General features: G+C 46.3%; 1 protein-coding gene across 1 annotated transcript in view; it reads left to right on the top strand.

The window, feature by feature from the left end:
• The window catches only part of LOC138260946 (mitochondrial carnitine/acylcarnitine carrier protein-like), a 79,171-nt gene that overhangs the window by 23,788 nt on the left and 30,473 nt on the right, over positions 1–24,910 (top strand). The window lies entirely within an intron of this gene.

Here is a 24,910-nt window from a genome sequence, read left to right on the forward strand (position 1 = left end):
TCCTCCCCAATGGCAGTGCGGAGCAAGGGAAGCATGGGCCCTATAACATATCATGTAAATGGACACTACCTCCAATTTGGTAATAAAATACAACTATGGTAGAGATTTAATGGGCTCCCAGGTCACTGCACCTGTTGCACTATTGATACCTGGTGGGTAAAAAGTACAGGAGAGCGGTGGGGATGGTGGCCAGCCCAGGACAGACCAGGATGTACCTAAAGACCTCGACCTAAATTCAAAGACAACTGCAGTTGACAGAGTCTCACTGCCATCCACTGCGGAGAACTTACTCTCACCTACTGCAGAAGACAGTATCATCCACTGCATAGAACACCTTAGTAATATAATATTCCCCTAGATTAAAAAAAACACAAATTCATGGGAAAAACAAGGGTTAAATAAAGAGATGTTGTAGCTAAGTATGGTAATGAGATCACCGCTTACGTTAAAAAGGGCTAGAAATTCACTGAAAAAACAAAGGTTAAAGTGATGTGACAGGTTTGAAATGAGTGAAAAACTATTTTTTTAATACCCAAAAAGCACTAAAATTCACCATAATTCGCCATTCATAATTTACTTAGCTTACTAAAACTTATGCCCTTTCGATGGTCCTCAAATATTGCATCACTCCTGACACATTAAATGAGTAAACTATAACTGGTGAAATTCAATTTGTTTTGTTCTTTAAACATTTGTTTTAGTATTATTTCATTTTAATACCTAACTATAAAGATACTTTAAACTTATTCTTTTCAGTGACATACATATACATACATATATATATTTACACAGACACACACACACACACATATATAAGTAAATACACAAATGCCGCCAAGGACGAACACACTCCTGGAGGTTGAATATGCCAAATGTTTAATGGAGTAGAAGTAGCCACTCAATATGTTTCGGCAAAAGCCTTGCTCATGGATGGAGAGACACAGTAAAACAGAATATTTAAAGTGATAAGGTAGTAAAAATAAAAGATGGACAGTTTCTTGATGAGGTAAATACCTTATGTGTCAAATAGAGTGCCAACTTAAGGTAGTATACTAGTCAACTACAAACAGAATCAATCAAATGTGTGGGCAAACGTAAAGTGTACCAGAACTCTAGTCATCAAAACAAAAGCAATATCATGTGTGAGCAGATAACAATTTATTTTACGACTCTAGTTATCATAAATAATTTACATGTTGCTTTGTATGTTTAACAGTAAAGTAAGTACCTTATGTTAATCAAATCTTACATCAAATGGCCTACTGTTCAAAATATCAAGTATATAAGCAGATCAATTTCCACCATGGAAGGCAAAAAACACTCCCTGTTAACACAAGGACTAATCACAGTGGAAGAGAAGGCATCAAACAGAATACACAGGGGAGCGTAAGGACACATTCATTTATGACTCTATAGCCCTAGCCTATGTGAGAAAATCATACATAGTACTTCGTTATGTACAATAATTCAGTAATATAATTATCAAATCAACACATCATGGACCACTTCAAAAGTCCTAGCATTCCCACAACAATCAAGCCCAAGTTGGCTTCTCTTCACAATAAACAAAAATATGGAAACCGTATTACCCCAGTGCAAAGATTGAATAATGACAAGCAACACATCCTGTCTTACCAAACCAAATCGCCCATGTGTAAGAGAAACAGACAATCAAAATAATATTATAACTGCTAAAAACAGCAGTTAAATTTTTTTTTTTAATAATAGAATTATCCCATCTGTATTCAAGGTTATCTTAATGAAGACCAACTTCCAGAGAGATATCAAAATAATAATTATAAAAACACATAAATCACCTAAATCATAACAACATCCAAATTAAGTCTGATCTATAACAACTTCAAACAGGGTGCAGACATCAATCTCCCAGATGGACATTCAGTTCTTTATCCTGATTTAACCCATAGGGTATATTAGTTTCTAACTTCTTGATGTGTCTAGATTCAAGGTGACAGGCGTTGGCTACTCTATTGCCCTCCCATTACTTTCACTTTGACTTTATCAATCACAAAGAACTTGAGCATATCTGGGTCACATCTATGGTGTGTTTGAAAATGGTGTGCTACCGGGTAGCTATACACATTATTCTTGCCAGCACGCATATGCTCCAGTACACGCTTCTTAGTTGGGTGAATAGTACTCCCTACACACCTAAGAGGACACTGACACGTCAGAACATAAATTCGAAAAGTATGAGTTATAGTTGAGGGATTGGTTAATAACAATAGAAGTTTTAGAAAGAGGAAATGAATATCCTTTGATACATTCACTATGTCTAAAGACTTTGCAGTCGTTGCAAGTAAAAGAGCCTATGATGGTCACTGTTCCCCATATATTTTTTGCTAGGACTAGGGCAACATCATTGGACAAAAAGGAAGGCGATCACTCTAATGTCACAAACAGGAGAAACTCTACTCTGAAAGACAGGCTCATGTGACCTGACATCTTTATGTCTCTTTTCATGAAGGCCCATAAATCTCCTCTCTGGGATACTACAGAGGACCAAATAGATGGCACATTTGTTTAGGTTCTGAGCACTGTGGAAAGGAAATTAAGCCTGGTTAGGCTTTTTTCTTTACGATTTGTTCCTTCATTTTTCTTTTTAAATTATGTTCAGAGCTTCTTCGGTGAAAAGTAGAAAGTATTTGGAAAATAAAGTAGTCCATTTATAATTATTTAAAGTATTGGATTAAAACTAAAGTTTTGAAATAGATATATAGACCGCTATATATATTTATTACACAGTGTAAGTGTAGTTATAGTTAGGTTAGACTTTCCATAGGAAGAGCATTTTTTGTTTTGCTAATAACTTTGGTGTAGTTTGATGAATCTTCACAAAACCTCCCAAAAAAAAAACTTCATCTACCTCAGTGCCGGAGTCAAATAAATAAATAAATATAAATTGCCACAATCCCACAGAAGCCAGCGAAGTCCTCCTACCCCCCCATTTGCAACTACTGTGTGTCTGGGCGGTGGTCAACAACTGGCGAAAGGCCTGTACAGCGAGGAGGGGTTGATCGACTGACGGTGTGTGACGGAGCACAGGGGGTGCTGGGAACGGCGACGATTGCCGAGTACTCCGGGGGCACCCACAGGAGTTCTCTTTCGCCCGACGTGTTGGTGCGGGATGACGTTAGGGCGAAGCAGGGAATCAAGAGGACGGACAACGAGGAAGGAAGGCGAACTGGAAATGTGGAGAGCGAGGAAGGAAAACGGACAGAGGACGCAGAGAGAAAGGACAGGGAAAACCTGCAACGGGAGCCAGGCAACCAGTAGGGAAGGAAAGAAGGTTCCGGCGAGATCAGGGAGGTCATCTGGGAGGTCAAGGTTGAGTCATACCACTGAGTTTTGTACTGTCTGTACTCTCTTCAGCAGGTGTGCAGTGATTCCTATGTACAGAGTGTTACCATAGCCCATCCTGTTGGTGACAAGGGCTTGAGTGGCAGTCCTTCTGGTGTCGATTGGTAGCCACCTGTAGGTCTTACGGTGCATGCATAGGATGTGGAAGCAGGTGGGACCAGATTGCCCAGAAAACAAAGTCTAGTCAAGAGTGAGAGCAGAAGGAGAAACGGGAAGGCCTGCCACGCTCCTCCTGGGGAGCGTGGCTTTTCCAAGTACGGGGACTGTAAATTTCAAGGGGGAGGAGGCGAAGGAACGGGAACTGTAGGGGGGGGGGAGAACCAGAGACAAGGGAGATATGGCAGAATAGGAAAAATACAGATGCCTTGATTGCCACCATTACTGTGATTTATTTGTTTGCTTTTGTAGTAATTTACTTGGGGTGCATGAAGTATTTGTTTTATATTTTTTGCACTCTTCACAATTATAGCAATGCATGACGGGACCAGACTACCTGGGGAGAGCTAAAAGAGAGGAAATCCTTAGAAAGCATAACTAATACCAGGAACGTGTACACTACATTCCAAGGGTCTGAATGTACTAATATCAACTTCACTACGAGCACAAACAAAAGGGGTTAAGGATTCAACACCAGGAGGTGAAGCACTGCAAGAAAAAGTAAAAGGGATACTAAAAAGATAAACAGAGAGAAAAGCCATACAAACCCAATATGTACCTAATATAGGTCTTGTATATTTCTACCTTCCTTCTCTCTGTCACTCAGATATCGTGCGAGCACCCGCCGAGCCATAACACCTGCAAAAAGGAAGAAAAGAAGAAAGACTAACCCAGGGAACAAAAGACATTTGAGGAAAAGGACAACTATCCAAGAGGAAAACACAAAACAAGACAGGCTCATAGGGAAAACCAGACTGACTATTTCTGCTGACCACATTGTGAGAGAAAGAAAAGAAATAAAACTAATAATACCTAGCGAACCACAGAGATTTGTGTGGAGTCGTATGTGGAAAGGGGCCTCTAAAAGTTCAACTAATCCCTACATATTACTTACCTGTCACAGGGTGGTAGTTCGCAGGGCCTTGCCGGAAGCTTATGACCTCATATATTAGATTATTCATTACATATTTTATGACATCACTGGTAAGATGCCTGACATCTAAAATGACATCATTGGTGATATCACCATTTGTGGCAAGAGTGCAAGGTATAATTACTTCAGTAAAACTATAACTGATTAACTTCAATGTTTTCTAGTTTAAATTTTCCCTTTCAACTGACATTTTCACCTACCTATAACATCATTTTAACCTTTGTTTTTTTCAGTGAATTTTTGAGGTTTTCGTTGTAAATTTAGCTATTGCATTAGAAGCGGACTGTGTGTACATATATGTTTGTGTGTGTGTGTGTGTGTGTGTATATATATATATATATATATATATATATATATATATATATATATAAATAATCTACTGGCAGTAGGTATAGTTAGAACCTTGTTTCCATAGGACAAGCATTTTTTTGTTTTGCCAATAACTTTGGGGTCGTTTTAGGAATCTTTACGAATTTTTCAAAATTAGCATGACACTCACTTCAGCTGCTGTCTTGAAACTGTCGGGGTGATTCATCAAGTGAGGGCCGAGAAAAAGGAGGGTTCTAAAATGTGTTTTCTTCATGCATTTTCCCATAGGGATTTTAGACACTACTACAGCCCAAACCGCCGGGCAGAATTACACCAAATTTGAAAAGTAGGTATTGGTCCAGAAAGCATTCTTTCTGTAATCTGGCGTAATTCTGTTCAGTAGTTCTGGAGATAGTAAAGGAAAAAGAAATATAGATATCTAGGGATGCGGATCCACCACTGACCCACCACAGCAGATCCACGCGCCACTAGCAATGTCGTGATTGGCTTGCCACAAGATGACTGGAAAGTTGATGCAACATTTCAGATATCAGGGAACGGTGCCCCTGGTGTGAAATTTGAAATACAATCTAATAGAAGGGGTCAGGCTAAATGTTACCTGACCCCATGGGTGCAATATAGGAGTCTGTGAAAAACCCCACGAAGGGCAAGAAATTGCCCTAAAACTACCTTTTTTTTCCTTGCGCGTGGATTAGTGGATCCACTGTGGCGCTCAGCGGGGCCACCTGTGTAAATTTGCGATGGATCCAAGGAGCCTGCCATACCTACTCACAGGCCCACTCAGAGACACACACCCACTCAAAGACCTACTCAGGGACTCACACACCCACTCACAGATCCACTCAGACCCACACACACACTGACTCACTCACAGACCCACTCATATACCCACTCACACACCCACTCAAAGACCCAGTGTGATAGTCACACATCCACTCACACATGCACTTCCAGACCCACTTGCACACACAGACATCTTCTCACAGGCCCACTCAGACACTCACACACCACTCACAGGCTCAGAGTCACACATGCACTCACTGACCCACACAGACACACATACACACTCAGAGACCTACTCAGACACGCACACACCCACTCACAGATCTACTCAGACATTCACACAACCTCCAACAGGCCCACTCAGACATTCACACACTCACTCACAGACCCTTTCAGACACACACACTGATTCAGACCCACTCACTCACTCACTGACAGAACCACTGACAGTCACATAGCCACTCAGAGCCACTCAGGCACTCACTCACAGACCGACCTGGACACTTAAACAACCACTAACAGACCCATTCGGACACTTACACACCCAAAGACTAATGGAGACACTTATACACCCATTCACAGACCCACTCAGATACTCACATCTACTCACAGACCCATTCTTACACTCACACATCCACTCACAGACGCACTCATAGACCCACTCACTCACACCCACTCACAGACTCCCTCAGACACTCAAACACCTTCTCACAGACGAACACACTCATCGACATCTTCTCACAGGCCCACTCAGACACTCACACACCACTCACAGGCTCAGAGTCACACATGCACTCACTGACCCACACAGACAAACATACACACTCAGAGACCTACTCAGACACTCACACACCCACTCACAGATCTACTCAGACACTCACACAACCTCCAACCGGCCCACTCAGACATTCACACACTCACTCACAGACCCTTTCAGACACACACACTGATTCAGACCCACTCACGCACTCACTGACAGAACCACTGACAGTCACATAGCCACTCAGAGCCACTCAGGCACTCACTCACAGACCGACCTGGACACTTAAACAACCACTAACAGACCCACTCGGACACTTACACACCCAAAGACTAATGGAGACACTTATACATCCATTCACAGACCCACTCAGATACTCACATCTACTCACAGACCCATTCTTACACTCACACAGACCCACTCACACCTACTCACAGACTCCCTCAGACACTCAAACACCTTCTCACAGACAAACACACTCATCGACCCACTCAGAGATTTACAGACACACACCTACTCACAGACCTACAGATACAATTACACACCCACTTATAAACACTGTCAGACAGACTCGTACTGCCAGTGACACACCCATTCATACATTTACAAATGCACTTATACACCAACTGATACATCTGTAAGTGTTGCTGGTGTGTATTAAATGACTGCTTTTGGTTTGTGAATCCGCAATGGATCTGCAAATCCGAATGAATTTTAAAAAAGGAATTGAAAATTGAAGATACTTGTCTTTGGTAAAAGGATCATCTCTGAAACGAGATAGCTGTTGTGTTTGTGATGTGTAGTGGTACCTACACATAAAACAGGATGCAGTCTTCCAGGTTGTTAAGGAACACCCTGTTGCCTTCCTCTGTCAAATGAACTCCATCATTTCTATATATACCATCCATTCAAAGAGTATATTGTTGTGGTATATAGAGCCCATGCTGTGGTCTCTGAGGAATGCAAAAAATGTTTTATTCATGTTTCCTGGTTTTCTCCATCTCTGGACAGAATGCAGTTGACCACTTGTGCCTTTGAAAATGTTAGAGAATACCAAGGCAGTGCATGGGAACATGGCATTAATGTATAGTTCATTAGGATTTCCAGCCCTACTCCAGGAAGCGTGCTTAGGTCATCGCCACCACAGTGCACGATCATGAGGTCTGGATGTTGGCAATCCATAATGCTTTCAACCAAAGGCAGCAATCGATGCCACTTTAATCTGCTCTGGACAATCCAAGTAATATCCACGTTAGATAAACCCAGGTCCCTGTGATTGCCACTCTTACCAGCACTCTCCCTGGTCAAAAACACAAGACTATGGCCACAACCCACACTCTGAGCATTTTGGAGCGAAGTCAGAGTAGCGGACAGGAGAAGGTTGCAGGTGAATGAGACAGTTTTAAAATTGAGGAAAGCACCTCAATCAATCAGGAGTTATAAAACGAGGCAGATCACCAGTGAGTCTCAAGGCACTGGATTTGCTAGCTGCTTTGTGGTGCTCTGTTCATTCGAACAACCATAGCTTGAGTCCTTTTGTGAATTCCGGATGCGATGCGGTGTATGCGGTCCTTCGCTGTGCAGGGCTTTGAATGCGTGGGTCAGCATCTTGAACTGGCCTCTCTTCTGGATCAGGAACCAGTGTAGCTCCTTGAAGTGCGGGTGATGTGAGTTCATCTGGGAGGTCAAGGTTGAGTCATACCACTGAGTTTTGTACTGTCTGTACAGCGATTCCTATGTAAAGAGTGTTACCATAGCCCATCCTTTTGGTGACAAGGGCTTGAGTGGCAGTCCTTCTGGTGTCGATTGGTAGCCACCTGTAGGTCTTACGGTGCATGCATAGGGTGTGGAAGCAGGTGAGACTGCATTTAAGGTTTATTTATAGATACCTTATTGTCGGGCGTGGTCTGTCGTGGCGGGGGAAGGGCCAAGTTCAACAGGCCACCAAGTGTTGTTCCATGGCGAGGTGTTGTTCCCAACGATGAGGACTTCCATCTTGTGCATGTTGAGCTTGAGACAGATGTCCTTCATTCAGTCGGTGACGTTCACCATACATTTGTGGAAGTTGGTTCTGGTGGTGGAAGGGTCTTCTGCCAGAGGATGAGCTGGGTGTCATCGGCATAGGAGATGATGTTGAGTCCACGTGATCTGACAGTGTTGGCCAAGCGGGTCATGTACGTGTTGAAGAGGGACTGAATGGAGTGAAAATGCTTGTGGCTAAAACTAGAGAATATTGAGATAAAATTAAGTACATATGTGATTGGCTTTGGAGAAATAACAAAAAAATAATTGTGTTTGGCATATGCTTATATGCCAAACATTCAACCACATCTGCTGCAGTTGGTTTTGAAGCTAGTATGCTGCTCTCAGAAAGTATTTTGAACTTTTGATCTAGTGCTAACAGAGAATGTTTCAAACTTGGTCATTTGAAACAGAGCTACAACAGCATGGGGGGAGGGAAGAAAAAAGACTAGACAATGTGAAACGAGAGTGCTAGACATATTTAAACATTGCCATCTTTATAAAATAATTGTGAAAAATTCTTAGGGGGGAATCATTGATTTTTAGTTTTCATCTGGGGGGCGCGGCATTAAGAAGTTTGAAGACCGTTGCTAGTGGCATTGTAACACCCTTAATAAAACAGCAGTTATTTTTACTATAAGTTTCTTTAGATAAATTCAGTAAGTATAGCTAAAACTATCGGTTAAATAATTGTAGTGAGTACAATGGATAGTGCTGCTTATTTACAGTGACGTACTGTGCATTTATGTTTTTTTTCTACAATCTATATGATTGGTTTCCCGCACTGTTCAAGGGTGATTCTTTATACAGTGCATCACTTATGGTGTATAAGTATAGAACCTGACAACAGTAAAGGGAAAATGAAATGCTTAAATTTAATGTAAGTTGCATTACAGAATAAGAAATGTCTATTCTTTTGTTAATAGTATGAACATATGCATTGATGTGGGAGGCCTGTCTCCTCACAATTGCAAAATGTAAAAGTGTACTGTTTACATTTATAATGCTTAATATTAACTTATATTTGTTTTTTCCTTTTATACAGATCAATGGAACCATTTATTGACGTAATATAGGTTACTAATTAGTTCTTTAAGTGTTGCTCAAAATTTTACATTCTCAAGGTGCACACCAAGGCATACAATGATTTAGCCACTAAGACATCCAGACACCCAGTGATACTGGCACACCCATCTACACACCAATACAGCCACTGACACACCCAGTCACACACCAGTACAGTCACTGATACACCCAGCTAAGCATTGGTTCAACCACTGACACACCCAACCAAACACTGATACACTGTCTCAAACACCCATGCACACACCAATAAAGGCACTGAAACATTCAGCCACACACGGACAGTCACAGACACACCAAGTCAAACACTTGCACAGTAATTTACACCCACCTAAACACTCATTCAGCTTCTCAAACATCAATGCACGCACTCATATAAACACTAATACACCCAACCACACACTGATATAGGCACCTACACACCCATGCATACACCAATATTGAAACAGCCAGGCACATACTGATGCAGCCACTGACACACCTAGCAAAAGACTAACACAACGACTGACACACACAAGCACACATTTATATAGACACAGACACGCCCAACCAAACACTAACGCAGTCACTAGCATACCCAGGGCTAACACAGACACTGACACACCATACATATAAACAGAGGTACTCACACAGCCACTGAGTCACCATACAGCCACTTACACACCCAATCAGTCACCAATACAGCTACTCACTCACACACCCAGATACTCACTCATACAGCCACTCACACAGGCATTCACACACCCAGCCAGCCACCCATACATCCACTGACACACCCATGTATTCACTCATACAGCCACCCGTTCACCCATACAACCACTCACACACCCAGCAATGCACACATACAGCCAGTCACTCACACGCCCGGTCATACAGCCAGTCACTCACACACCCAGTCATTCAGCCAGTCACTCACATATGCGGTCACTCACATACAGCCACTCATACAGTCAGTCACACACCCACTCATACAGCCACCGACTCATCCATACAGCCACTCCTACATCCATAAGGCCACTCACACGCTCATACAGCCACTCACCCAGCCATTCACTCACACACCCAGTCACTCACTCATACAGCCACTCACACAGGTACTGACTCACATATACAGCCACTCACACACCCAATCACTCACACAGCTACTCTCACTGCCACTCACTAACACATACAGCCACTCAAACACCCAGTCACTCACTCATACAGCCACTCACACACCCAGTCACTCACTCATCGAGCTACTCACACAGCCACTGAGTCACCATACAGCCACATACTCACCCAATCAGGCACTGACAGACACTCACAGCCACTCACACACCCAGTAACCCGTACAGCCACTCAGTCACTCACTCAACCATACAACCACTCACACACCCAGTCATTCACTCATACTGCCACTCACACAGCCACTCACTCACACAACCAGTCACTGGAGCCACTCACACAACCACTAAGTCACTGATATAGCCACTCACTCACCCATACAGCCACTCACACACCCAGTCAGAGTCACACAGCCACTTATGCGTACGGCCACTCACACAGACACAGCAATCAGCCACTCACTGATACAACCAGTCACACAGCCACACGCTCACACATACAGCCAGTCACTCACACATACAGCCACTGACGCATCAACTCACTCATGCAGCCACTCACACACCCAGTCACTCACTCATACAGCCACTCACACATCCAGTCATTCACTCATACAGGCACTCACTCATACAGCCACTCACACACCTAGTCACTCACTCATACAGCCCCTGAAACACTCACCCATATACCCACTCACTCATACAGCCATTTGCACAGCCACTGACTCACCCCTACATTCACTCACACGCCCAGTTCCTCACTCATACAGACGCTCACTCATACAGCCACTCACATACCCAGTCACTCAGTCATACAGCTACTCAGCCACTCACTCGCAAATTCAGCCACTCACACACCCCATCACTCAAACAGCCACTCAAACATGTGGCCACCCACTCATAGAATTACTCACACAGCCACTGAGTCACCATACAGCCACTCACACACCCATTCACTGACACAGACACCCACACAGTCACTCACTGATCCATACAGCCACTCACACACCCAGTCACCCATACAGCCACTCGCAAAGCCACTCACTCACCCATACAGCCATTCACACAACCACTCACTCATACAACCACTCACACACCAAGTCACTCAGATATACAGCAACTCACAAATTAGACAATCATACCAACACTAAAACACCCAAACATATTTATACACACATAACAGATATCGACACTTACAAACCAGAATAGATGGTTCTAACAAGAACCTTTTTTAACTTGTTTTCTTTTTTGTGTTTTTAAACAATATTATTTTTTTGTGTTTTATTGTTAGAACTGTAAAAATTACCTTTGAGACCAAAACGTACAAAAGTTGTGCGACAAGTGTTTAAAAAATAAATAAATAACACTTGTGAGTATTGCAAATCTGAACAAGAGCAGGGATGGACTGTTCTCCCACACACAGCACCTTCTTGCATTTCATTCAAAATGGTCCCAACATCGCAGCCTCTGGAACAATAGGGGTAGCTGTTGTGCAACTCCAGGAGTTCGAGGATAACCTGGGGAGACCGCTCCCATCACGTCTCTTTCAGCACAAGAAGGCGTCACGGAAGGATTGTTTTTAAGTGTTTCAGCATGTTTAATGTTCCACAAGAGTACTATTTTGAGGTTCCTCTTGAAAGCACTTTTTCACATAGGGTGCACATCACATTTTGCGCCACAGCCAACGGGGTCGTGAACAATTCCCATGCACTGCTTTACTTTTTAGGAGCAGGTTCTTGATGAGACGAAGAGTTTCCCCCCTGGTGCTGCGGATCTTGACTTAGAGATGCAATGATCTTTTTTCTAAAAACACAACTGCAAAACAAAACCTTTGCTGGAGATCTGGAAGTGTGAATTTTCACATCTAAAGCAGGAAATAAATTAGAAGGGGACTTTTAAATAACTGAAAGTCCATTTTTTCGTCTGTCAAATGGAAATCGCGGTGACGTCGCAATGACTTCGCAACGTCATCGCGAGTCAGGAAAATGTATTTAAAAACGTTTTAACATTATTTCCTTATTTCTATATAGGTTTCTTTATTATTTTACTAAATCACTTACCTCAAAAATTAATTTCACGTTCTCTATATATGTTTTTAAGCAATGACAGCTATCTCGCACATCCGGAAATAAGTGACGGGAAGATTCGCAATGGATCTGTGAATTCGGAAAGCCTAAAAAAAATATTCAGAACACAACATCCTTTTAAATGAATTTTTAGAAACATACCACGTGCTTTTGTTATCCCTGGAGAGCTAGTTGTAGTGATCGCAGTATGGTCATGGCTGCCAAGTTTTCAGATGGCGCATGCGTGACATTTTACATCTGTGCAAAGTGCTACGCATCGAGCATTACACTAACAGCACGCTTTATTTTCAGCTTTTACAAATCATAAGGTTTGTTATTATTACTGTTTTGATATCACAAACAACGGAGACGTCCTGTTTTTAATGTTGTGCAGTTAAGTTTAAGAATAGTTAGACCATAAGCTTCTCTTGAGAGTCTTAAACCAATGTATTGCTCAAAGGGACCAGGCAGACCCAAGCTTTGTAGATATATATTTCCACCTCCACCCTCATCCACCCCCTACCTTAGAACACCACACTGTTTTCTAAAGGCTCTTCATATACGGTGTTTACTATCTGAGGTTGGTGATGGACACATCTGTTTCCAGTGCCAGAGTTGAAAAGGGAGGAGTCTCTATCTCTAACTCCCGCCCTCCCTCACCCCATCCCCAGGAAGGATCTAGGGAATGATTCTGGGAAGAATGCAGTCACTGATGGCAGCTGCTCTTGATGGCACCTTTCAATCGATCAATCACTTGTAAAGCGCAACTTGTCACCCATGGGGTCTCAAGGCGCTGTGGCAGGCGTGCCGTTCACTCGAAAAGCCAGGTCTTGAGATCCTTCCTGAACTGCTTCAGTGAGGCAGCCTGCCTGAGGTTGAGAGCACGCGTGTTCCATGTCCGCGCTGCGAGATAAGAGAAAGATCTGCCTCCAGCTGTGCTCTTCCTGATTCTGGGATGGCGGTGAGGGCGAGCTGGGAGGAGCAGAGCTGCCTGGTGTGGGTGTAGAAGGTCAGGGGGCGGTTGAGATAGGCCAGTCCTGTGTTGTGAAGTGCCTTGTAGGTGTGCGTCAGTGTAAGGAAATGCCTCCTTGGCATGGTTACCCCCTGACTTTTTGCCTTTGCTGATGCTAAGTTTTGATTTGAAAGTGTGCTGAGGCCTGCTAACCAGGCCCCAGCACCAGTGTTCTTTCCCTAACCTGTACTTTTGTTCCACAATTGACACACCCTGGCATCCAGGTAACTCCCTTGTAACTGGTACCCCTGGTACCAAGGGCCCTGACGTCAGGGAAGGTCTCTAAGGGATGCAGCATGTCTTATGCCACCCTGGGGACCCCTCACTCAGCACAGACACACTGCTTGCCAGCTTGTGTGTGCTGGTGAGGACAAAACGAGTAAGTCGACATGGCACTCCCCTCAGGGTGCCATGCCAACCTCACACTGCCTATGCAGTATAGATAAGTCACCCCCTAGCAGGCCTTACAGCCCTAAGGCAGGGTGCACTATACCATAGGTGAGGGCACCAGTGCATGAGCACTGTGCCCCTACAGTGTCTAAGCAAAACCTTAGACATTGTAAGTGCAGGGTAGCCATAAGAGTATATGGTCTGGGAGTCTGCCATACACGAACTCCACAGCACCATAATGGCTACACTGAAAACTGGGAAGTTTGGTATCAAACTTCTCAGCACAATAAATGCACACTGATGGCAGTGTACATTTTATTGTAACATACACCCCAGAGGGCACCTTAGAGGTGCCCCCTGAAACCTTAACCAACTACCCGTGTAGGCTGACTGGTTTTAGCAGCCTGCCACACTCGAGACATGTTGCTGGCCACATGGGGAGAGTGCCTTTGTCACTCTGTGGCTAGTAACAAAGCCTGTACTGGGTGGAGATGCTTATCACCTCCCCCTTGCAGGAACTGTAACACCTGGCGGTGAGCCTCAAAGGCTCACCCCCTTTGTTACAGCACCCCAGGGCATTCCAGCTAGTGGAGTTGCCCGCCCCCTCCGGCCACGGCCCCACTTTTGGCGGCAAGGCCGGAGGAGATAATGAGAAAAACAAGGAGGAGTCACTGACCAGTCAGAACAGCCCCTAAGGCAACCTTAGCTGAGGTGACTCTGACTTTTAGAAATCCTCCATCTTGCAGATGGAGGATTCCCCCAATAGGGATAGGAATGTGACCCCTTCCCCTTGGGAGGAAGCACAAAGAGGGTGTAGCCACCCTCAGGGCTAGTAGCCATTGGCTACTGCCCTCCCTGACCTAAACACACCCCTAAATTCTGTATTTAGGGGCTCCCCAGAACCTAGGAACTCAGATTCCTGCAACCTAAGAAGAAGAGGACTGCTAAGCTGAAAAACCCTGCAGAGAAGACGGAGACACCAACTGCTTTGGCCCCAGCTCTACCGGCCTCTCTCCCCCCTTCTAAAGACACTGCTCCAGCGACGCTCTCCCCAGGGACCAGAGACCTCTGAATCCTCAGAGGACTGCCCTGCTCTAGAAGGACCAAGAAACTCCTGAGGACAGCAGCTCTGTTCACCCAAGACTGCAACTTTGTTTCAAAGGAGCAACTTTAAAACAACTTGCGTTTCCCGCCGGAAGCGTGAGACTTGCTACTCTGCACCCGACGCCCCCGGCTCGACTTGTGGAGAAACAACACTTCAGGGAGGACTCCCCGGCGACTGCGAGACCTTGAGTAGCCAGAGATGCCCCCCCTGAGTCCCCACAGCGACGCCTGCAGAGGGAATCCCGAGGCACCCCCTGACCGCGACTGCCTGCTTCCCAGATCCCAACGCCTGGTAAAGACTCTGCACCCGCAGCCCCCAGGACCTGAAAGATCGGAACTCCAGTGCAGGAGTGACCCCCAGGAGGCCCTCTCCCTTGCCCAGGTGGTGGCTACCCCAAGGGGCCACCCCCTTGCCTGCCTGCATCGCTGAAGAGACCCCTTGGTCTCCCATTGATTTCCATTGGAAACCCGACGCGTGTTTGCACACTGCACCCGGCCTCCCCGTGCTGCTGAGGGTGTACTTTCTGTGCTAACTTGTGTCCCCCCCGGTGCCCTACAAAACCCCCCTGGTCTGCTCTCCGAAGACACGGGTACTTACCTGCTGGCAGACTGGAACCGGGGCACCCCCTTCTCCATTGAAGCCTATGAGTTTTCGGCACCACTTTGACCTCTGCACCTGATCGGCCCTGAGCTGCTGGTGTGGTAACTTTGGGGTTGCTCTGAACCCCCAACGGTGGGCTACTTGGACCCAAACTTGAATTCCGTAGGTGGTTTACTTACCTGCAAAAACTAACTAACTCTTACTCCCCCTAGGAACTGTTGAAAATTGCACTGTCTAGTTCTAAAATAGCTATATGTGATTTATGTGAAAACTGTATATGCTATTTTGCTAATTCAAAGTTCCTAAAGTACCTACCTGCAATACCTTTCATTTGAAGTATTACATGTAAATCTTGAACCTTTGGTTCTTAAAATAAACTAAGAAAATATATTTTTCTATCCAAAAACCTATTGGCCTGGAATTGTCTTTGAGTGTGTGTTCCTCATTTATTGCTTGTGTATGTACAACAAATGCTTAACACTACTCCTTTGATAAGCCTACTGCTCGACCACACTACCACAAAATAGAGCATTAGTATTATCTCTTTTTGCCACTATCTTACCTCTAAGGGGAACCCTTGGACTCTGTGCATACTATTCCTTACTTTGAAATAGTGCATACAGAGCCAACATCCTACAGTCAGTAACTAGTGGGTGATGCGTTTGTCGACCGGGAGCCAGTGCAGGTCTCTGAGATGAGCAGAGATGTGGCTGTGGCGTGGGATGCCCAGGATGAGTCTGGCTGACTCTTTCTGGATTCTCTGTAGTCTTGTTTGGAGCTCCTTTGTGATGCCGGCGTAGAGTGCGTTGCCGTAGTCAAGTTTGCTGCTGACAAGCGTGTGGATGACCGTCCTTCTTGTCTCGGTGGGGTTCCACTAGAAAATCTCCTGAAGAAGGCGCAGTTTGTGGAAGCAAGACGATGAGGTGGCGCTGACTCGATGGGTCATGGAGGGCGTGGAGTACAGGATGATGCCCAGGTTGTGTGCGATCGTGGTTGGTCGGGGCGTATAGGAGAGTGCCCTCTTTCTTTACATGGTTACCCCCATATTCTCACACAATAAATAAGTGCACTGATCCATATATCTAGGGGAACATTAATGTTCAGGAACAAGAGCCCGCACACATCCAAATGGATGTCATGCTTCATCATCGGGATGCTCCTCGTCAGACTGGCAGTGCAATATCTGACGGGCTCCCAGTTCGGGGGCTCTTTGCCGGAGATGTTTTTGAAAGTGGCTGCCGTAATGATCGTAATGGTCAGACACTAATTGCGGCAGGAGAGTGAACAAATTAAAATTGGTATTTCCGGGAAAGCACGTAGAGGGTAGGTGCAATGGACCGTTACCGCCAGTACACAATAGTGACTGTATGGGGCATGCTATTTCCCAAGGGGCCCCCTGAATGAAGAGGGATGGGCGACCTTTTTTGTTTCACTTTTTTGACAGACAGTTTACTAAAATGTAAGTGACTGCCGTATGTTTTCATACACACACTAAGTAGTTTTCCCTTCACTTATTATACAGTCAGGAGAAGTTTATTTGATTGTAGGTCCTGAAGAAGCGTTATAGGATCTGTATAGACCACAATACGCGAAACATGTTGACCAGACCTTAGGGGTCAGGTGATAATTTCCCAGATCTCCAGGCTTTGTTATAAAGTGGTTGAGCATGAATCCTCATTCTCCACTTTCCCTATGTTTTTAATCTTGGTCTTAGCCTTTTCTTTTTGATACATTAAATATAGCAGACTCCTGTGGCGTTAAGAACCAATTTTAATTCGTTCACTCTCCTGCCGCAATTAGTGTCTGACCATTACGAGCATTACGGCAGCCACTTTCAAAAAGATCTCCGGCAAAGAGCCCCCGAATGGGGAGCCCGTCAGATATTGCACTGCCAGTCTGATGAGGAGCATCCCGATGATGAAGCATGACATCCATTTGGATGTGTGAGGGCTCTTGCTCCTGAACATTAATGTTCCCCTAGATATATGGAACAGTGTACTTATTTATTGTGTGATTAGTCATGTTGGGAGACCGTACACTGGACCAACAATCTCCCGATCCCTCTCTTTGTTGATACCCCTATTTTCTGCCTGTTGTCAGCGTACTTGACTGTGTTCACTAGGATCCTACTAACTAGGACTGCAGTGATTATGCTTGCTCCCTTCTAACTGGGTTACTGCACTTTTGTCGCCCCACAATCGGCATACTGTAACACCCATGTATGTCCCTAGTATATGGTACCTAGGTACCCAGGGCATTAGGGTACCAGGGGATCCCTATTGGCTGCCGCAGTTATTCTGCCACCCATAAGGAGCCCATGCAAAGGGTTGTGCATGCCTGCCAATGTAGTCTGCGTGACACGGGTGCACGCACCCATTTTCATTATAGGTCACTGCACCAGGTCACTGTAAGTCACCCCTATGGTTGACCCTCTCAGCCCAGAGGGCAGGGTGCAGGTACCTGTGTGTGAGGGCACCCCTGCACTAGCAGAGGTGCCCCTACAAACTCCAGGCCCATTTTCCTCGACTTTGGTGAGTGCAGGGATGCCATTTTACACGTGTATTGGACATAGGTCACTACCTTTGTACAGCTACATAATGGTTACTCCGAACCTGGGCATATTTGGTATCAAACATGTTGGAATCATACCCCAATAGTGTTGCAAGTATTGGATGTATAATTCCATGCACTCTGGGGCCTCCTTAGAAGACCCCCAGCATTGCTACCACCAGCCTTACAGGGTTTCCGGGCAGCCCAAGCTGCTGCAACCCCTCAGACGGGGTTCTGCCCTCCTGCTGCTTGATCAAGCCCAGGAAGGCAGAACAAAGGATTTCCATTGGAAGAGGGAGGTAGCACCCTCTCCCTTTGGGAATAGGTGTGAAATTCTTGGGAGGGGTAGCCTCACCAAGCCACGGGTATTCTTTGAAAGTCACATTTGGTGCCCTCCATGCACAAACCAGTCCACATGGTACAGGGACCCCCAGTCCCTGCTCTGGCGCGAAACTGGACAATGGAAAGGGGAGTGACCACTCCTCTGTCCATCACCACCCCAGGGGTGGTGCCCAGAGCTCCTCCAGAGGGTCCCTGGGTTCTGCCATCTTGTTTCAAAGGTTGGCAGGGAACTCTGGGAGCATCTGAGTGGCCAAGCCAGACAGGTGACGTCAGAGCCCCCTCCTGATAGATGCTTACCTGGTTAGGTGACTAATCCCCATTTCAGGGCTATTTAGGGTTTCTCTCTTGGGTGGGTCCTCAGATTCCACTTGCAAAATTCCACAGGACTCCTTGGCAACCTCCATTTTGACCTCTGGTGACTGGAACCGCGACTGGACCCTCCAGGAACTGACAACACTGCAATCCACGAAGAAGACTCTTCTGCAACTTTGTTTCCGTGGCTCCTGCCAGCTTTGCAACATTTCCCCGTCTGTACATCCTAAGAAGACAGCAACTCTTCAGCCTGCAGAAGAAGAAGGACTCTCCCTTGGAGTGAAGGAGTCACTCCCCTGCATCCGCAGGCACCTGCTGCAACATAGACCGGCTACGTTGATCTCCTCTCATCCTGAGCTGCGTGGACTCTGCATCGCGGGTGGTGGTCCGGAGTAGTCCTCAGGGGCCTCTCTGCCAGCTGTCCAACTTTGGTGGAGGTAAGCCCTTGCCTTCCCATGCAGGACAGTACCCCCGCGCACCACGTCTCCTGCAGCTGCCAAGGCTTCTTTGCATCTCCTCCAAGGGATCTTCAGGCGATGTGTAGCTCCAGCCTCCAGCACTCCTTCCTGCGACGCACAATCCTCTTCGTGGTTGGCGTGCAGCATGGGATCCCTTTCTGCAGTGCTGGTGGGCTCCTTCTGCAGCTTCCTTGTCCTGTGGGACTCCTGTGGGTGCTGCCTCTCCTCCTGTGGACTCACTGCGACACTGAGGGTCCCCGGTGACTCCCCCTCCTGGGTTGAGTCCTCCTGGACCTTGCTGGTCCCCGGCAGCACCACTTTTCAACTAACCGCAAATTTTCCTTGGCCAAGGCTTGTTGGTGGAATTCCTGCACAACACCCATCTGCAATCTTCACTTCAGCGTGGGACATCTTCTGCATCCATCAGGAACTCTTCTCCGGCTCCAGGGCTGCAGTGTTGACCTGTTCTTCCTCACGGTCGACCAACTCCTGCAAGTATAGCTGGGTGGGTACTAGCTCCTACTCCTCCTGGACTCCACTGTGACTCTTGGACTTGGTCCCCTCTCTTCACAGGTCTTCCTCTCCAGGAATCCACCGCTGGTTTCTTGCAGTATTGTCTGGGTGTCTTCTTTTTCTTCTTTTCCTCCTCTTGGGTGGTTTGGGGAAAATACAGTGATTTGCTCCTGTTTTCCTGGTCGCTGGCGGGTACTCTTACTTACCTCTGTGGTTTTCTAGTACTCCCAGCTCCCCTCTACACATTCCACTTACCTCGTCTTTTTTAGTATATGGTTTGGGCTCTCCCTAGGGCAGTGGTCTCCAAATTCTTTAATGCACCCCCCCCCAGTTGAAAAATAAAAAACATTGGGCCCCCCTCAGAATTTTTCACAATTATTTTTTAAAGCTGCCAATGTTTAAATATGTCTAGACTTATTTAAACATTGCAGTTAAGTACTGTTACCTTTTTAAAAATGCAATAACATGTTTCTGCTCAAAACAAAGCCCTGTTATGTTAATGCTTCTTTTGGTCAGAGCCTGGCACCCCCCCCGGAATCACTTTAGGCACCCCTTGGGGGGCCTGCCCCCCAGTTTGAAGCCCCCTGCCCTAGGGTCACTATTGGTTGTCTACATTTGCACTGTTTTCTAACCTTTTCTATGCCTATTTCTGATTGCTAGTGTATATATTTAGTGTAATACTTACCACCTATTGGAGGGTTGCCCTTCTAGTATTTTGTGGTATTCTGTTCCAAAAAAAATGCTTTTATTTTATTTTTGTACAACAGAGTGTTTTCTTTCATATCTGTAAGTGCTGTGTGACTATAGTGGTATTGCATGAGCTTTGCTTGTCTCCTAGATAAGCCGTGGCTGCTCATCCACAGTTACCTCTAGAGATCCTGGCTTCTAGACACAGCCTACACTTCACTAACAGGGGATCCCTGGAACTGGTATAAGGTGTAAGTACCTTGGGTACCCACCACACACCAGGCCAGCTTCCTACACTGGTGGTGCAGTGGTGGGATAAGCACTTGCAATTGCATTACAACTCTGTCACTTGGTACGTTCCAGAGGAAAGACCACTTACTAGCTAGTACCTAGTTAAAGAAACAGTCTCTTTGTTTTGGGTAAGAGAAGGGTCTAGGCATAACCCTTACTCCAAACTTCTTTTTGGGGACTCAGAGAAGTTAGGGATCCTAAACCACTCTAGCTAGCTGACTTGTCTTCAGTAGAGCACGCAACCCTGGTCATGGAGTCTCCTTATGAGGAACTGACCTTCCAAGAGCTTAGGGAGTTGTGTGCAGAAAGGAAGCTGAAGGCTGGGAGAAACCTCAACAAGACTCTACTTCTAGGTCTGCTCCTCCAGGATGACCAGGAACATGCTGGTAGCCAGGAGGAGTAGGCAGATGAAGTAGACTCTGACCTCCCCAGTGCTCAAAAAAGAGGCTTTGGCCACTGAGGTGGGTCAGGACATACCCAGGAAGGATCAGGCAAAGCCTTGGTGCACCCACAGTCCCACTAGGAGCACTGTCAGTAGTGTAAAGGGGGGTCATAACAGTAGGTCCACCTTTGTCCCTAGAGGGCTGATTCAGAGGGTGCCCCAGAATAGGAATAGATCCTCCTCTGCCAACTCTCACATCTCCTCAGAATCTGAGGGGACGCACTGCACAACTTCAGGGGAAGATTCTCTAGATAGGGAACTCAGCAACTGAGACTGGAGGAGCCCAAGCTGAGGCTGCAGCAGCTAGCCCTAGACAGGGAGGCCTTGGCAGTGGAGAGAGGCAATGGTTGAGGTTAGCACCCCATGGTGGCAGCAGCAACTTTGGTTTCAGGGAGCCTAGGGTCAGGGAGGACACTTTTTATTCCAAAAACCTTAGTAAAGTTGTTCCCCCCTACAAGTGGGGGGTGACATCCACAAGTGGTTCACTGCTCTGGAGAGGGCCTGTAAAGTACAGAGGATCCCCCAGAGAGAGTGGACTGCTGTCCTTTGGCTCTCCTTCTCTGACAAGGGAAGGGATAGACTCCTCACTGTCATGGAGGAGGATGCTCATAACTACACTGTGTTAAAGTCTGCTCTTTTGGATGGGTTTGGTCTTACAACTGAACAGTACAGGATAAAGTTCAGGGAGACCAGGAAAGAGTCCTCCCAGGATTGGGTTGATTTTGTGGATTGCTCTGTGAAGGCTTTGGAAGGCTGTTAACATGGTAGCAAAGTCGGTGACTGTGAGGGCATATACAATTTTATTCTGAGAGAGCATATACTTAACAATTGTGTGTCTGATTTGTTGCACCAGTACTTGGGAGATTCAGATGTGATCTCTCCCCAAAAATTGGGAAAGAAAGCAGACAAATGGGTCAGAACAAGGGTGATCAGAAAAGCTCACACGGGGTGAAAAAGACAAGAAAAAGGAAGCAGGTAAGTCTCAGGACAAGGATGGGGACAAAAACAGACCTAAAGAGTCTTCATCAGGCCCACAAAATCCCTCTGGGTGGGTCCAAAACCTCTTCCTCTTTCCATAACAAGAAGCCTTGGTGCTATGTTTGTAGAAACAAATGCCATAGGTCAGGAGACAGCTCCTGTCCTAAGAAAAGCACCAAGCCACCCACCACTAAAACCCCCACCTCCACCACTAGTGCCCCTAGTAACAGCAGTAGTGGTGGGTCAGGTAACAATAGCCAATCCAAGGGTGTTGCTGGGCTCACTTTAGGAAGTGTGGTGGGGCTGGCTTAGTTAGGGAGACTAATGATGCTGTTTTAGTCTCAGATGGGGGCATTGATCTTGCCACCCTTCCTGCCTGTCCCCTTAACACGGGTAGGTACAAGCAGACACCCTTAATAAACGGTGTTCAGGTAGAGGCCTACTGGGACACAGGTGCCAGTGTCACCATGGTGACTGAAAAAGGGTGTCCCGTGAACAACACCTACTTGGCCATCAGTACCAAGTGATTACGCCCACAACAACACTGTTTGCCACCCCATGGCAGTTGTTGATTTCAGGGGGGGGGGGGGTTTACTGGCCGTAAAAAAGCTGTAGTGTCCACAGACCTACCCGTAGAGTGTGTACTAGGGAATGACTTTGAGACTTCAGCTTGGGCTGAAGTGGAGTTGGAGGCCCATGCAGCAATGCTGGGCATCCCAGTGCATATTTTTGCTTTAACTAGGGCACAGGCCAAAAAGCTAAAAGAAAAGGGAAACTTGGAGCCTGAAATAATGGCCCAAGGGGCTCCCAAAGCCTAGGGTAGAAAGGGCAAAAAGTTGCCCCCTACCCCACCCTCCAGTGAGGATTCCTCCTTTGAGGAGGAGGAATCCACTACCCTGGCAGAACCTACACCTAAAGAGTTGAAAGCTGACACAGCTGAATTCTTAGGTGCAGGGGAGCCTCCCCTGCCAGGGAGGAATTTAGTATGGCACAGAACATGTGTCCCACTCTGGAAGGGTTGAGGCAGCAAACTGTCCTTTAGGAAGCAGGGATGTCAGTGGCACCCAAAAGGTGTATTGGGAAGACAGCCTCTTATACTCAGAGCAAAGGGAACCCAAACCCATTGCCACTGGGAGGTTGGTAGTACTACTGCAGTATAGAGAATTTTTGTTGACCCGTGCCCATGACATACACGTGGCAGGTTACCGGGAGCAAAGCACGGCTTAGGACAAACTTGTTACACACTTTCACTGCCACTTTATATCTGAAGATACAAAGGAGCTTTGTCGCTCCTATGTTACCTGTCAAGCCAGTGGCAAGACAGGTGGCACCCTGAAGGCCCCCTTAATTCTGCTGCCGGTGGTTGGGTATCCCTTTGAGACGGTTGCGGTGGATATTGCTGCCCCCCATTGACCTGCCCACCTCCTCTGGAAACAGATTTATACTGGTGGTGATGGACCATGCCACCAGGTATCCAGAGGCTATACCTCAAAGGACCACTACAACTCCTGCACTGGCAAAAGCCGTCCTGGGATTTTTCTCAAGAGGGGCTACCCAAAAGGGGTGGTATCAGACAGAGGTACAAACTTTATGTCTGCATACCTTAAAGCCAGTGGGAGGAATGTGGTGTAACTTACAAGTTCAACACACTTTACTACCCCCAAACCAATGGTTTGGTAGAGAGGTTCAATAAAACTCTCAAGGGCATGATCATGGGACTCTCAGAAAATCTCAGAAGGAGATTGCATGTCCTACTGCCATGCCTCCTTTTTGCCTACAGGGAGGTCCCTCCGAAGGGAGTGGGCTACAACCCCTTTGAACTTCTGTTTGGACACCCTGTCAGGGGCCCCCTTTCTCTCAGAAGGGAGGGTTGGGAACAACTCCTCAAGCCCCCTAAAAAAGACACTGTGCATTATGTATTTGGCTTCAGATCTAGGATGCCTGAGTACATGAAAAAGACCACTAAAAACCTTCAGACCAGCAAAGAACTGCAGAAGCAGTGGCATGACCAGAAGGCTGTCTTAACTGTTTACCAGCCAGGACAGAAAGTGTGGGTCCTGGAGCCTGTGGCTCCCAGGGCACTCCAAGACAAGTTGAGTGGTCCCCATACTATAAAGGAGAAAAAGGGTGAGGTCACCTATTTGTTTGACCTAGGTACTCTCAGAAGCCCCCTCAAGGTGCTTCATGTGAACCGCCTCAAGCCCTACTATGACAGGGCTGATATGACCCTGCTCATGGCCACTGTTGATGGACCAGGAAGAAGAGAGTGACCCTCTCCCGGACCTCCTCTCCAAAACTGCAGCTGATGGCTCAGTGGATGGAGTTATCCTAGCAGACTGTCTTTCTGAGTCTCAGAAAGAGGACTGCAGGAACTTTCTAAGGCAGGGCGGTTGGCCATCAGAAGTTGTCCCAGGCGGAGGGGGTTGGGAAGAGCCAATTACAAGGATCTCTGTCTTGTCCAAATTGAGTTTGAGGCAGCTGGTTTCCATCCAGGCTGTGACTGCTTTCATTCAGTTGTGGAAATTTGTCTTGGCTATTGATGGGTCATCGGTCAAGGATAGGATCAGTTGAGTATCGTTGGCGTAGGATACGATGTTTAGGCTGGGCTGTCT

Source organism: Pleurodeles waltl, chromosome 10 (assembly GCF_031143425.1).
Source record: "Pleurodeles waltl isolate 20211129_DDA chromosome 10, aPleWal1.hap1.20221129, whole genome shotgun sequence".
NCBI classification, from domain to species: Eukaryota; Metazoa; Chordata; class Amphibia; order Caudata; family Salamandridae; genus Pleurodeles; species Pleurodeles waltl.